We start from the raw sequence: 13,200 nt of genomic DNA, 5'->3' as shown, positions 1-13,200 counted from the left end.
TTTTTATGCAAATAGGAACTCAGGAACAAAATAGGTTTTGACCTAAAATCCGCGGTCTAGTTATAACAATACTGAAACAGTTTGCCAAAGTATTTTCTTACAGAGATTTTACATTTTTAAGTAAATTTTTTCCATCACTTTTTACAAGATTATCAACGCAAAGTCTTTCGTAAAACAAGTAATTAAAAATCGTTGTTTCAGTGTGTGAAAGAAACCCATGTGACTTAAGTCAAAAAATTTCACACTGCCTAGGTTCACCAGTACCTGAGATAATGTTCCTATAAGAACTAAAAACGCAAACTTACGGGAAACGGAGAAGATTGAAACATTCCTGATCTATAGTTAATACGCCCTTCTGTCTTCATAATCATCTTAGTCTTCTTTCGGCACACCTCTGCACCTGTCTTGCTTTTTTTTCACCAGGGTCTTGATCAGGCTCATTCAAACTGTCCCCCTGTGGCGCTAGCGCCGGCGTCCAGCGCCCCGGGCGAATTCGTATGTTGTCCCAGTGGCAGAACCGTGTCACTTAGCTGGCCGTGCGGACCGCCCGCCGCGCCTCGCAATGCACCTGTAAGCATGCTACTTACGGACGACAGACCGCCGCATCAGCAGCGGTCAAAAGCGACTCAAAGCAGTTAGTCAAGACTTACGGCTGCAGTGGATCGAGATGGTAAACAGCAGCAGACAAAAAGAGAGGCGCAGCGCCTCCGCACTATTTAAACCCAACTGGTAAATTAATTTCCTTTGTATTGCTGTCGAAAATCATGCCAAATGTTTAATATGTCATCCGAACCTCATGTATTTAAAAAGGTATTCGATTGAACGTCACTGTAATACCTGTCACAAAGATCAGTTCGAAAATTTGTCGCAAGAGGAACGCCAGTTATTTTAGGAGTATGCGTTCGCGTCTTAGTTTTTAAAGCAATAGACAACATTTCTATTACTACAGATAATTACGTAGCTTGAACTGAAAGAAAATTTCAATAGCACTACAGTGAAGTGTTTCCTATCGTATGACTACTATTTATAAAGATGATATATAGAAATATATTTTATGATTTGTCACTTGGCAATGTGCCAGTTACCGAATATCAGATTGTCAGCAACAAGGAACATTTCTTTTCGGTTAATTTTTATATTTGCGTTGCATTAAATCGCGTCGCACACACATTACAAAAAGTTTCGCTTTCTGAAAAGCCGTCTTAAACGCTCTCTCGGGCAGCAAAGTGTCATTAAGTCCATCTTTGTTTTTGTATATTTGTGTTTTTATGTATGGGAAAACATACGTTGTAGTTTGAACTATGTTTCAATTAAAACGCAAATATTCAAATAGATATAAATTTATTTTGCGACCATATTTCGCTGATTGCTAGCGTCTAAGGCGGCTTGTCACAGGAACTGGGAAAACGCACCTGAAACCAATCTTTTTTGTTAATTTTTTGAGTTTCAGTGGATGAAACAATTGTTGAAATAAGTGTTTTAAAAAACAAGATTGTACTATAGTAATTGTATGCGCTTTTTTGCCGTGGTAGGAGCTGCCCTTAATTGCCGTGGTAGGATCAGGAAACAGGTGGGCAAAGTTTGCGCGCAAGTTACAAATGCTCGCTGAGAATTGCGAAAGCAGAGAAACCCTTTGCGGCTGGGTATCTCGTCAAGGATTGCCTTGTCGACTCGGCGGCTTGTATTTGTCCAGCAGACCTCACGGAAAAATTTGGAAAAAATAGCTCTTTCGCCTCAAACTGTTGCACGCCGAGTCGAAGATACGGCCGCAGATATGGAGCAGCAATTAATGGAGGGAGCGGCAAGCTTCATTTCATTTCATTTTCCATCGCTCTTGACGAGTCCGCGGACGTTGCAGACATCTCAGCTCGTCATATTCATTCGAGGTGTCGACGAAAATCTGCGTACAACCACGGTTTGGATATTTTTCTAGCCGAGGAAAGCGTATTTGTCAAGGGGTTTAAAATGGGAACGCCTGACCAATGTAACAACGGATGTAGCCCCTGCGCTACGAGGGATACGCACCGGATTCCTGGCTTACGCAGGTCAAAAATGGCGAAAGTTAGCTGTTCCTTATTCGCGGCTGTCCATTGCTGATACACCAGGAGGCACTTTGTGCGAAGATTCTCAACATAACAAATGTTATGGACACAGTTCTTCGAAGGGTTAATTATCTTCGCTTACATGGACTCGCACATAGCCAGTTTAAATAATTTCTGGCTGATACCGAAACGGAATACCCAGACATTTCCTACCACGCCGGAGTAAGATGGCTGAGCAGAGGAAAGGCGCCTCGTGTTTTTCTCCTTGAGGGGCGAAATAAATAAGTTTTTAGAAATGAAAGGATGTCCAGAAGAATTGCTTTGTGATCCTAAGTGGGTGGCGAATTTGGCTTTTGAGTGACCGTACTGGTCATTTACGTACTGTGAACATTTCACTCCAATGCGAAAATCACACTGTTGATTTAGTGCAGACGATCCACGCATTAAAAAAAATGTGGGAAAAACAGTTGGGCGAGTAGAATTGTGGACACTTTCGTGCACTAGATAGCGTTAAAGACAATGTGGATTTTTCAGATTATGTTCAGATCATTTGCGAATTAAAAGAACAGTTTGATACGATTTTTGGAGATAAGTGAGCTTCAACCAGCATTAGATATATTTGTTCGCCCGTTTTCCCTTCGGGCAGAGGACGTCTAAAAAGTACTTCAACTAGAGCTGATTGACCTGCAGTGCGATATCCGCTTGAAGGACCGCTTACTTATGTGTAAAACTTTGGATGATTTTTACAGCTGTCTTCCACGAGAGAAATATCCTCTTTTGCACAAGCATGCGGCCAAAGTTCTCTCAATGTTTGGTTCCACGTATATTTGTGAGCGTCTTTTCTCTCTTAAAGCTTGCTAAAACTAAGAACCGTTTATTCCTTGGCGATAGAAATTTGACTAATTCTTTGACATCAGCAGTCTCACGGAATATTGTACCAAACCCAGACAGAATCATGTCATCGAGAAAGAAAAATGTTAAATGTCTTCTTCAACTATGTTGACTGTAAGAATTAAAGGGCTTTATAACATTAATTCTATTTTTTAATAAGTTTTCAAACTTGGTGTGTTAAAATTATTACGTATGAAACAAACTAAAGATACGATTTCTAAACTCTGAAAAGTGATACAAAAATCTGTAGCACGAAGTATAACAAAAATATTTCTTGTAACTACTAACAGTAAGAATGAGACTCTATATCCCTTACATAAAATTATTTCTAAAATATAATATTTATGACTCTAGTTCGTTCAAGAAACTAACATATTTTTCAGAAGTTAAAGACTACCTATGACGAGTGTGCATGTGCAGTACTAATACAATCAACCTGTGGATCAGAATACTATTAAGTTGTTCTTCGATTCTTGTTTTGGACATTGTTTTCTGAAGCTTTGCGTAGTAATTGTGCCACATGGACACTAGTTGTTACCGAAACAGTAAATGGTTTGTTTTATCGCTCATAGACTTCTTTTACAGAGGTGCTCTTCATCTGTCATTTTGTTTACATTGGATCTGACAGCAAGACAGTCTCTCTAAGCATGCCTTAGTGTTGTTGTTTTTGTCAGCATGCCTTAGTGTTGTTTTTGTAGTCTTCAGTCCTGAGACTGGTTTGAAGCAGCTCTCCATGCTACTCTATCCTGTGCAAGCTTCATCTCCCAGCACCTACTGCAGCCTACATCCTTCTGAATCTGCTTAGTGTATTCACCTCTTGGTCTTCCTCTACGATTTTTACCCTCCACACTGCCCTCCAGTACTAAATTGGTGATCCCTTGATGCCTCAGAACATGTCCTACCAACCGATCCCTTCTTCTAGTCAAGTTGTGCCACAAACTTCTCTTCTCCCCAATCCTATTCAATACCTCCTCATTAGTTATGTGATCTACCCATCTAATCTTCAGCATTATTCTGTAGCACCACATTTTGAAAGCTTCTATTCTCTTGTCCAAACTAGTTATCATCCATGTTTCACTTCCATACATGGCTACACTCCATACAAATACTTTCAGAAACGACTTCCTGACATTTAAATCTATACTCAATGTTAACAAATTTCTCTTCAGAAACACTTTCCTTGCCATTGCCAGTCTACATTTTATATCCTCTCTACTTTCACCATCATCAGTTATTTTGCTTCCCAAATAGCAAAACTCATTTACTACTTTAAGTGTCTCATTTCCTAATCTAATTCCCTCAGCATCACCCAATTTAATTAGACTACATTCCATTACACTTGTTTTGCTTTTGTTGATGTTCATCTAATATCCTCCTTTCAAGACACTGTCCATCCTGTTCAACTGCTCTTCCAAGTCCTTTGCTGTCACTGACAGAATTACAATGTCATCGGCGAACCTCAAAGTTTTTATTTCTTCTCCATGGATTTTAATACCTACTCCGAATTTTTCTTTTGTTTCCTTTACTGCTTGCTCAATATACAGACTGAATAACATTGGGGAGAGGCTACAACACTGTCTTACTCCCTTCCCAACCGCTGCTTCCCTTTCATGTCCCTCGACTCTTGTAACTGCCATCTGCTTTCTGTACAAATTGTAAATAGCCTTTCGCTCCCTGTATTTTACCCCTGCCACCTTCAGAATTTGAAAGAGAGTATTCCAATCAACATTGTCAAAAGCTTTCTCCAAGTCTACAAATGCTAGAAACGTAGGTTTGCCTTTCCTTAATCTTTCTTCTAAGATAAGTCGTAGGGTCAGTATTGCCAAGTTTGTTCCAACATTTCTACAGAATCCAAACTGATCTTCTCCGAGGTTGGCTTCTATCAGTTTTTCCATTCGTCTGTAAAGAATTCTTGTTAGTGTTTCGCAGCTGTGACTTATTAAACTGATAGTTAGGTAATTTTCACACCTGCTTTCTTTGGGATTGGAATTATTATATTCTTCTTGAAGTCTAAGGGTATTTCCCCTGTCTGATTCATTTTGCTCACCAGATGGTAGAGTTTTGTCAGGACTGGCTCTCCCAAAGCAGTCAGTAGTTCTAATGGAATGTTGTCTACTCCCAGGGCCTTGTTTCGACTCAGGTCTTTCAGTGCTCTGTCAAACACTTCACGCAGTATCGTATCTCGCACTTTATCTTCATCCACATCCTCTTCCATTTCCATAATATTGTCCTCAAGTACATCGCCCTTCTGTAGACCCTCTATATACTCCTTCCACCTTTCTGCTTTCCCTTCTTTACTTAGAAATGGGTTTCCATCTGAGCTCTTGATATTCATACAAGTGGCTCTTTTCTCCAAAGGTCTCTTTAATTTTCCTGTAGGCAGTATCTATCTTACCCCTGTAGCAATCCCTGCTTAGCCATTTTGCACTTCCTTTCGATCTCATTTTTGAGATGTTTGTATTCCTTTTTGCCTGCTTCATTTACTGCATTTTTATATTTTCTCCTTTCATCAATTAAATTCCATGTTTCTTCTTTTACCCAAGGGTTTACTGTCAATTGTTCCCTTATGCTCTCCCTGAAACTCTGTACAACCTCTGGTTCTTTCAGTTTATCCAGATCCCATCTCCTTAAATTTCCACCTTTTTGCTGTTTCTTCAGTTTTAATCTACAGTTCATAACCAATAGATTGTGGTCAGTCGACATCTGCCCCTGGAAATGTCTTATAATTTAAAACCTGGTTCCTACACATGACTTACCATTATACAGGGTTGTTACAAATGATTGAAGCGATTTCACAGCTCTACAATAATTTTATTATTTGAGATATTTTCACAATGCTTTGCACACACATACAAAAACTCAAAGTTTTTTTAGGCATTCACAAATGTTCGATATGTGCCCCTTGAGTGATTTGGCAGACATCAAGCCGATAATAAAGCTCCTCCCGCACTCGGCGCAGCATGTCCCCATCAATGAGTTCGAAAGCATCGTTGATGCGAGCTCGCAGTTCTGGCGCGTTTCTTGGTAGTGGAGGTTTAAACACTGAATCTTTCACATAACCCCACAGAAAGAAATCGCATGGGGTTAAGTCGGGAGAGCGTGGAGGCCATGACATGAATTGATAATGATCTCCACCACGTCCGATCCATCGGTTTTCCAATCTCCTGTTTAAGAAATGCCGAACATCATCATGGAAGTGCGGTGGAACACCATCCTGTTGAAAGATGAAGTCTGTGCTGTCGGTCTCCAGTTGTGGCATGAGCCAATTTTCTAGCGTGTCCAGATACGTGTCCCGTAACTTTTTTTTTTTTTTTTTACGCAGAAGAAAAAGGGGCCGTAAACTTTAAACCGTGAGATTGCACAAAACACATTAACTCTTGGTGAATTGCGAATTTGCTGCACGAATGCGTGAGGATTCTCTACCACCCAGATTCGCACATTTTGTTCACTTCACCATTAGGAAAAAATGTTGCTTCATCACTGAAAACAAGTTTCGCACTGAACGCATCCTCTTCCATGAGCTGTTGCAACCGCGCCGAAAATTGAAAGCGTTTGACTTTGTCATCGGGTGTGAGGGCTTGAAGCAGTTGTAAACGGTAAGACTTCTGCTTTAGCCTTTTCCGTAAGATTTTCCAAACCGTCGGCTGTAGTACGTTTTAGCTCCCTGCTTGCTTTATTCGTCGACTTTCGCGGGCTATGCTCCCTGCAGGCCGACCCGTTGATTTCCCCTTACAGAGGCATCCAGAAGCTTTAAACTGCGCATACCATCGCCGAATGGAGTAGGCAGTTGGTGGGTCTTTGTTGAACTTCGTCCTGAAGGGTCTTTGCACTGTTATGACTGATGTGAGTGCATTTCAAGCACGACATACGCTTTCTCGGCTCCTGTCGCCATTTTGTCTCACTGCGCTCTCGAGCGCTCTGGCGGCAGAAACCTGAAGTGCGGCTTCAGCCGAACAAAACTTTGAGTTTTTCTACGTATCTGTAGTGTGTCGTGACCATATGTCAATGAATGGAGATACAGCGAATTTATGAAATCGCTTCAATCATTTGTAATAGCCCTGTATAATCTATCTGAAACCTGTCAGGATCTCCATGCTTCTTCCATGTATACAGCCTTCTTTTATTATTCTTGAACCAAGAGTTAGCAATGATTAAGTTGTGCTCTGTGCAAAATTCTACCAGACAGCTTCCTCTTTCATTTCTTACCCCCAATCCATATTCACCTACTACATTTCCTTCTCTCCCTTTTCCTACTACCGAATTCCAGTCACCCATGACTACTAAATTTTCGTTTCCCTTCACTACCTCAATTATTTCTTTTTATCTCATCATACATTTCTCCAAGCTCTTCTCATCTGCAGAGCTAGTTAGCATATAAACTATTACTACTGTAGTAGGCGTGGGCTTCGTGTCTATCTTGGCCACAATAATGTGTTCACTATGCTGTTTGTAGTAGCTTACCCCTACTCCTATTTTTTTTATTCATTATTAAACCTACACGTGCATTACCCCTATTTGATTTTGTATTTATAATCACCTGGCCAAGTCTTGTTCCTCGCGCCACCGAACTTCACTAATTCCCACTATATCTAACTTTAACCTATCCATTTACCTTTTTAAATTTTCTAACCTACATGCCCGATTAAGGGATCTGACATTCCACGCTGCGATCCGTAGAACGCCAGTTTTCTTTTTCCTGATAACGACGTCCTCCTGAGTAGTCCCCGCCCGGAGATCTGAATGGGGGACTATTTTACCTCCGGAATATTTTACCCAAGAGGACGCCATCATTTAACCATACAGTAAAGGTGCATGCCTTAGTGTGTGCTGATCTAAAGTTAACATACCACATACTGTGCGGGAACCAACACGCAAACCCAACTTTTGAAGGACCTGGCATTTAGTTATAATCCCAAGATTGAAGGTTGCCATTGCATCATACACACCAAAATGTAATGTAATGTATTAATTCCGACAAAAACTGTTTTTGGGAGACGATGCCATGTCACACTATTCAAGCACTCGTTGGGGTTCTAAGTTTTTCCATGAAGACATTTCATTAGAAGACCTCTGTCAGCCAGATCTCTGAAAATGGGCTTTATTTCTTCCATGATGGCTAATGGTAGACTGTGGTGGTGAATGTATTTCTCTCCAGTTGTTAGTCCCCTATTGTATTTACACCAGCTCTTTTCACCTACAGGGCACAAACCATGTTCTGGATGCTCATCTGTGGATGCAGTGTGGAAATACAAAGCCCATATAGATTTCCTCATTTCTTAAAGATTCCCTGTTTTTTGCCTGATTGGAAGGCCATAGCAATTCTGTATGTGGTCTCTTAAGGAATCAGTCAATCTTCCTTTGCCATGCAAGGTTTTCCCATCACCTAGTTTTTTCCCCTTTCATAACTGATTTTAACCTCAGCCTGGCACCCATTCTCTTCTACACATATCCTATACATTAAAGTTCGCTTATATTTACACTCTTCCCATATGGTTTGCTTTCCAAACTTTGAATGCTTGTCGCCATCTCCCAGATACTTAACATAGTGAACATTATACCACTCTGAAGAGTCTTGTACAATTTTTTCCACCCCCCTCCATGCCACCACTACCACCATAATAATTAGCAACAGTCATCACTATTTCATTTTTCAGCCTGTCTATGTATCTACAGTATTTAGACATTATTGCAACACCAATAACCTTGCCAGTGTCAACACTAGTTGCTGCTCCAACACCATTATTGGATTTGTGACCCCTTTTTTGCCACATGCCATCAAAAGTTACTGAGAGGTCACAACTGCCATCATTTTCTTTCACTGCTTTTTCCACAGCTACATGCATTGACTTCTGTGCTACATCTTAAACTGCAGATCCTACTACATAGTTGTTGGCATCAAACTTTGAAGGTACACTTGGAAGTTTCCAGAATGAGATTTTCACTCTGCAGCGGAGTGTGCGCTGATATGAAACTTCCTGGCAGATTAAAACTGTGTGCCCGACCGAGACTCGAACTCGGGACCTTTGCCTTTCGCGGGCAAGTGCTCTACCAACTGAGGTACCGAAGCAAGACTCACGCCCGGTACTCACAGCTTTACTTCTGCCAGTATCTCGTCTCCTACCTTCCAACTGTGAGGACCGGGCGTGAGTCGTGCTTCGGTAGCTCAGTTGGTAGAGCACTTGCCCGCGAAAGGCAAATGTCCAGAGTTCGAGTCTCGGTCGGGCACACAGTTTTAATCTGCCAGGAAGTTTCACACTTGGAAGATTTAGAACACCACATGGCATATCACCAGCTGCTTTGCCTGTACCAATTGCTCACAATCAATCAGTTTTCTTGTATCCATAATTTACAGTTACTGAAACAGAACTTGGAAACTTACAGCTGTACTTACAAACACTGCGTATTAAATTAAACTGGGCAGACAGGCCAACATGGTATTCTACTTTCAGAGAAAGGTTTCCTTGACATTTTTTTTTGCAGCACACACTGTTTCTAAGAGCTTCACACAATATACTTATATCAATGAGTTCAAAAACTAATTTCCCTTTAACAAGGAAATCATTTATTTTCCAAATCTTAGTTTTTTATGAGAAGCACTGTTTTCATTTGGAGCAAGTTCGTTCGGGAAATCAGTAGTAAGTGGGCTCACATTTTCCAACAGTGATGAAAAAGAACTGCTTTGCTAATGAATCACCCTTTCTTTTCTTAGTTCAAGCACTTTTTAAACACTTTTGCTCTAGCTCTAAGCATTTTCACTGCGAAAAATGAAGCACTAAATACGAAATAACTCAACAAAAACTACTTTTATATAGCACACTGTTTACAAACAATCACATCAGTCAAAAAGTAACTTGAGGGAACCAGACGGAAACATTTTCGGACAAATAGTGTATAGAGTTGCTAAAAAGCGAGATTTTTTTAAGTTTTCTTGTTAATACCTAAGACAAGTAGTTCACTTGAATAATTTGATCCATTAACTGAATATTCATTTAATGCCAAACCTTGATTTCGAAGCTCTTTAATACTTCCAGGTATATGGGGAAATGTGTGCTAATCACAGCAATGTTTTTTAATACTGGAATCATTAAAAGCTTCCTTGCACTGGCAAACTGCCAAAGCCTCTGCATTATCGAAGTCATTTACTACCCCTGTAATGCCCTTGAAATGTTTTCATTGTAAAACACAGCTTCGACCCACGTACCCAACGAGTTACCACTGATTCTGGAGGTAAAGGCACATTTGGTAATTTTTCTTTTTAGGTCTTAATGCGAGCAGGAGCCTTTAGAAACACTTTCTTTGTGGATGAAATCAGTTTGTTTGCATTCACAAACGCGGAACGTACTTCAGCAAGGCAGTTTACTCCATGAGCAAAGCACATCGCATGTATCAAATTGGGATAAAATACTGTCTTTTCTTGCTTAGGTCATGTAGGGAACAGCATCTGAAATAAACACAAACCCCTTTCATCTGCAGAAGATTCTGAAAATATTTTCCTAATAACCTCATTCCAAATCTGGCGATCGTAGAATGATTTACTTTTAAGTTCTTTGCAGGCTGCTAAGTAAGAAGAAAGCTCTTTTAAAGCACCTACATTTAAATTTGCAGTGTAACTGCCACAAGTGTCTGAAATTTCAACTGATATCCAGATAATGCTGTCCTCCTGTTCATTGCATATTTATTCCAGAAGATTTACGTAAATTGTCGGTATGTAGTTTCGCGCAGTGTTGAGTCATCTGGTACATTTTAAGCAATATTTGCGCAGGGAGCCTTTGAGGATACGGTTTGTAAGTTTATGAAGAGAAATATTGCTTGCATTGAATGCTTCACGTAGATCCATGTTAAACACTTTCTTTTTTGGTTACCTTCGGACAAATCCGTGATAAAACTTGCTGTTGTCAGAAGTGGTTGCTGTCTTCTACATTCCTGCGGTATGAAGACATGGCGTGACATGCTGATCTGTTTGAAATTTCTTTCTACACGAAACGTTTTTTTTCTCACAAACTCCAAAGTATAAAAAGTCCGTCAAATGTAAATGTTCCAGGATAGATATCTACGAAGCCTTTTCCATGCGACATGACTCAAAACACGTTACACACTACACGTAGTAAACACGTTCAACTGTGTACAACTAGATAGAAAGGTAAACTGAAACAATGGACGTGCGACTAAAAGCTTGTGTAGTTTGTTGCCGAAGACTACGATATGACAGCGGAGAGGATAAACCGGGGGCGCGGGCGCAGCAGCAGCATGTTCCTATTGAGTAATGATTTTGCTAGGCAGTGGCCTCTCGTTTAGCGATTGCACGCAGTTCCGGACGCGGTCTACATCTACATCCATACTCCGCAAGCCACCTGATGGTGTGTGGCGGAGGGTACCCTGAATACCTCTATCGGTTCTCCCTTCTAGTCCAGTTTCGTATTGTTCGTAGAAAGGATTGTCGGTATGCTTCTGTGTGGGCTCTAATCTCTCTGCTTTTATCCTCATGGTCTCTTCGCGAGATATACGTAGGAGGGAGCAATATACTGCTTGACTCTTCGGTGAAGGTATGTTCTCGAAACTTTAACAAAAGCCTGTACCGAGCTACTGAGCGTCTCTCCCGCAGAGTCTTCCACTGGACTTTATCTATCATCTCCGTAACGCTTTCGCGATTACTAAATGATCCTGTAACGAAGCGCTCTGCTCTCCGTTGGATCTTCTCTATCTATTCTATCAACCCTATCTGGTACGGATCCCACACTGCTGAGCAGTATTCAAGCAGTGGGCGAACAAGCGTACTGAAACCTACTTCCTTTGTTTCCGGATTGCATTTCCTTAGGATTCTTCCAATGAATCTGTCTAGCATCCGCATTACCGACGATCAACTTTATATGATCATTCCATTTTAAATCACTCCTAATGCGTACTCCCAGATAATTTATGGAATTAACTTTCCAGTTGCTGACCTGCTATTTTGTAGCTAAATAAGGGATCTAGCTTTCTATGTATTCGCAGCACTACACTTCACTGTCAATCTGAGATACATCAAAACTAGATGGAGCTAGAGACAGCCGGTCTAAATTTGTAAAATATTGTAAACATAGAGCGAAAATATGCATCGTCACAAATTTTTAGTTAACCGCCAAAAAGGACCCAAATACGCAAATGCAACATGCAAATGCGTGTAATGCGGTCTCTGTATCATAACTTAAAATCACAAGAGGGAGTAAATTATATCACGACTATGAACTTCAGATTAGTTCTACTCCTATAGAACAACTTCAAAATGCTAATCTCTGCAAAATTGGAGGATGTATTTTGTATTACTTATTACAATTGGCAACTTCGGCTTCCACTCACTTCCAAGAGTAGTTTATGGTGCATGGGATAACTTCAAATTCTAACGTAAATTTCTCACTCAACATGGGCAAAGCGAAACAAAACAAAACAGCACATCCACGCTTAATAAATAAACGAGTTGCTGCCACATTGCCACAAACCTCTGCGGACCGGCCAGGCAGCCATATTGCGTGCATCCAACAGATTGGGGTTTCCACGCGGTAAGCGACTGATCGCTGCTAGGTGTCCATACAGGTGCGATCTACGAAGCGATTGGTCGCCCATGCGACGACATGCTGCGACCCGTTGTGACGTCACTCTCATCGAAAGCAGTTTATTGTTGCGAAATATTGCAAAGTCTTAGTCATAAAGCGTTAGACATATTTTGCTGTCTGCAAACGCTTGTGCACAAGTAGCTTCTGCCGACAGCGAAATGTTTCAACGCTTTAGGTTAAGGTGTGCTCTTTGAATACTGCCTAACTACACTCTCGGAAAAACAGCAAAAAAAAAAAAAAATTGGCGACCAGTATCATAGGCAAAAGTTAGCTTGTCATGTAGCTACACCGAATGTTAATTTAAATCATTAATTTTTCTTGTTTGTGTTCGCGCTAATTAACAGCGATGTTGCTGTTGGCTGACTACATAACAAGTCCTATGCTCTGAATATCTGCTGTCAGTGGCCAAAGGATATTACTGTATCCCGCTACTGCAGCATTAAAACATGAAAGAGAGAAAAAACGAAAATAAAACTTAAATTGCAAAGGAAATGCGCCATATAAAAAACAGTGCACGTACAAGTGTCTGCCAACAGCAAAATGTGTTAAAGGCTTTAGGAAGACTATGCAATGCTTCATAACAACAAATTGCCTCCGATGAGCGTGACGTCACAACTGTTTACATTATATTCATGCACACACCCAGTTGAGTCGCGTATGAGTAATACCTTCTCCCG

At 40.7% G+C, this 13,200-nt stretch overlaps 1 protein-coding gene across 3 annotated transcripts in view; it reads left to right on the top strand.

Annotated features, from left to right (window-relative positions):
- LOC126263184 (heterogeneous nuclear ribonucleoprotein L) overlaps positions 1–13,200 on the top strand; it is a 173,117-nt gene that overhangs the window by 37,383 nt on the left and 122,534 nt on the right. The gene's annotated exons all lie outside the window — the stretch shown is intronic.

Source organism: Schistocerca nitens, chromosome 6, assembly GCF_023898315.1.
Source record: "Schistocerca nitens isolate TAMUIC-IGC-003100 chromosome 6, iqSchNite1.1, whole genome shotgun sequence".
In the NCBI taxonomy this organism is placed as follows: Eukaryota; Metazoa; Arthropoda; class Insecta; order Orthoptera; family Acrididae; genus Schistocerca; species Schistocerca nitens.
This window is presented reverse-complemented; position numbering and strand designations above follow the sequence as displayed.